The following is a 3,545-nucleotide window of genomic DNA, read 5'->3' as shown; positions in this document are numbered from 1 at the left end:
ACGTCTCATCATACCCACGAGGTACTCCGTGACCGAGAGACCAAGCGAGGTGCCATTGATCCAAAAACTCAAGACCATTAAAAAAGTCGTGGGAGTTGGATAACGACATTTGTTGCAAATATCATCCCGTACCACGAAACCGAGGGCTCGCAGCAAAAGAATAAAGGGTCATTAATTCGACGAATTCCCGCTGTTTGGGTATAGAACACAGAAAACCGAGTTGGCCAAGATGTTCCCGATACTTGAACCATTCACTGAAGAGGCATTCCGGATACGTTTTCACTGCGCAAGCAGGGACTCAACTTACCCGGACACACCGACCACCACTCATGTGTTGTTACGTACGCAAAGTTCAAACACCTAGGCTAAGTCATCCACCGCTCCAATACAATGGAAAGAGGTGGAAAACAGCCAAAGAGCTCAAGCAAATGCCCTGACTAACACGGATACACATCCTTGGCAATAAAATCAAAGCTACGGGAGAAACAAAATGTCGGACGAAGATTGGAACACACGCGATTTCTCGCCGCTCGCCGATCCACAATAGCAATGACCATAATGTGATCTCCGGCCCCAATGCGTCCTGAACCAAGGGACTTTGATGGTTGCAGGGGGGGTTAAGAGCACCAATACTCAGGGCTATGGAGGATCGAACATGCAACGAAATTCCACATGGACGCATCCAAAAAACTGCCACAAGCACAAGATATCATGATCGAACCCACTCAAAACGTCTTGCGCAAGAACTCACAACCCCACCGATCTAACCCACCCCTACTTTTGGGGATGCAAACCTTATTGGAGTTTCAAGCTTATTCTCAACCTCATATGCAAGCACAAATATTCGGACACGAAGATGTGGGAAATCAATCGCAAGCGCGACCCGTGCTCCAATAAAGAGAACGAGACTCACACAACTTGCTCGCCGATCCACGATAGCAATGACCATAATGTGCCTTCCGGACCCACAAGCATCCTAAACCGAGGGACTTTGATGATCGCATAGTAGCTTAAGAACAACAATGACGAACACCTACGCATGCTTGATTCCCAAACACCGATATTCCTTCTTTCCGACCAACCGTAATAGAAAACAAGCCTACAAAGAGTTCGCGATCCGCATGTCTAAAAAGCTCATGCATGCAATATAGAAAGAAACGGGGTGCGAAATGACGTCGGGGTGAAAAAACTCCCCTACCGGCCGCCAGCCGGAAAACCCGCCGGAGCAGCGGCCGGAAAGGGCGCCCATCGAGGAAGGTTGTCAAGAGGTTGGATGAGCATGGGAGGCAATGGCAAGCATTGCCCCAAAACCTCAACCAAGCCCACGGCCAAACACCCTCCTCCCCCTATAGTATACTTAGGAAAAAAACCCAAGTTTTAGAAAAGTGGGTTTTTGGGCTGAGGAATCATAATAAATTTTTTCTTTTTTAAAACATTTTTTTTGGGCCAAATGCGAATCCGAACACAAACATGCCTTATTTATGCATGAAACTCGAGGGAAATAAATATTTGTGCCGTGAGAATCATCAATTTACTCGCTCGTTTGCGCTACATGCCGCACGGTGCCCCCAACTTGGGCACTCATGGTGGCACGAATCCGACGCCTTAGATGCATTATTTATGCATGAAAACTCGATAGAAAACAACATTGTGCCATGAGAATCAATGTTTGGCTCGCTCATTGGCGCAACGTGCCGCAAGGGGCAGCCCGCCCGTGCGCACGGTGACCCCAACTTGCGCACTCATGGGGGCATGAATCAGACGCCTTAGATGCATTATTTATGCATGAAAACTCGAGAGAAAACAACATTGTGCCGTAAGAATCATACTTTGGCTTGCTCGTTTGTGCTACGTATCGCACGGGCAGCCCTCCAGTGCGCACGGTGCCCCCAACTTGGGCACTCATGGTGGCACTAATCCGACGCCTTAGATGCATTATTTATGCATAAAAACTTCATAGAAAACAAAATTTGAAAGAGTGGGTGCCCGGTGAGCCAACTTGTGGCAAAGGGCTTTGATGACTCTTTGTATAAACAATCTTTTGTTTAAAATAATTTACACTTTTATTAATGGCAATGACTTTATCTTTCTTCATATTGTTATATTGTGATATACTATTGTTGTTTTGATAAAGACCTTGAATATACTATAGTGTATGTAAGATGTGGTAGAACATGGAGATGTCTATCATGAAACACATCTTATAGTCACTGTATATTCTAAACTGTTCCTAGTCGATTGAGCCGTCCGATAATAAGGATAAGGATCGCTCGAGTTTGAGACTAGCATTTGCGATGCAGAGTACCACATTTCATTGGTAGGATATTCATATGATGAATGATCGAACTACCCTATCCGGACTTTCCAAGTGGTTATCACTTATCGAGTGGATAAAGTCCGCGGTTTTGGTTGTGCACCATTAGTCCTTACTACTTGAAACATCATTGAGACTCTATATGCTAGTACTGTGCTTTGACTCGTTTACCGATTCTATTGGGGTCATCAGGTGTCGGGATTGGGTACAGTTACAACACATATAGGAGTCGATGCTTTGTTGTCAAGGATTCATCACATACTTGCGAGTGTGGATATCCTATGCGATCTGAGGAGATATTAATGTGACGAATCTCTGGCCAGAGTACATGATGTGATTTAAGAAATGGTTTCTTAGTAGCACATGCGATGTCACTATTTGATCTTCAATATGCATTGCATAGTTATCGAATCTCGAGCGACTCTCGATATACCAATGGTTGTTGATTCGATCGGGATATATGGATGAAGGGACCGTACTGTACGCTAACCAAAATCTATTGGTTCTTGTAGGCACTATCAGTGATACCTAGGGAATCATGGGGCGATGTTGCTAGGCGCTCATACCATGATTCGATGGGCAAGTCGGAAATTGTTGTTCCGAGTCACAAGGAGTTGTGAGCCCACGGCTAGCTGTATCCCTGAACCATTGAGGGTCACACAGAGTAATGGATTTTTAATCCCCGTTGAGATAGTTAAATTTAAAGAGTTAAATTTAATGAACGAAGAAGTTGGACTTCTTATTTAAGAGTAGAGGAGTAAGATTTCCTAAAATGACATAGGGATGACCATTTTTGGAAATCACTGAATTCGGATTCAGAAAAATTTATCTTGACTTTAATAGGTGCAGAAATGGTTTCTGTGCACATTGGTGAAATCGGTTTATCAATCGGAGTCACGATGAATTTTATATTAATTTCTGAACATGCGGGCTTTGCTTGTCGGGCTTGAACTTATGACTAATGGGCCCTAAGCTGTTAGCGGCCTACATTATAAATAAGTTATTGCATTACAGAAATTACACACAACAGGTCATAAAATAATTTTCGAAAACCCTAATTTTATTTACTGTGGCCGCCGCCCCCTCTCCCTCTGCTTGAGAAAAATCCAGCCTGTGATTTTGAATTACAGTCTGGTTTAACGGATCAAATTCGTTAATCTCTTCGTAGAAACTTCTGATAGATTTTCTAGTGCAATCTATCAGAGGGATTAAATATCCGTTCGTGGACCTG

Source organism: Henckelia pumila, chromosome 3, assembly GCF_033568475.1.
Source record: "Henckelia pumila isolate YLH828 chromosome 3, ASM3356847v2, whole genome shotgun sequence".
Taxonomy (NCBI): Eukaryota; Viridiplantae; Streptophyta; class Magnoliopsida; order Lamiales; family Gesneriaceae; genus Henckelia; species Henckelia pumila.
Note: the sequence above shows the minus strand (reverse complement) of the source record.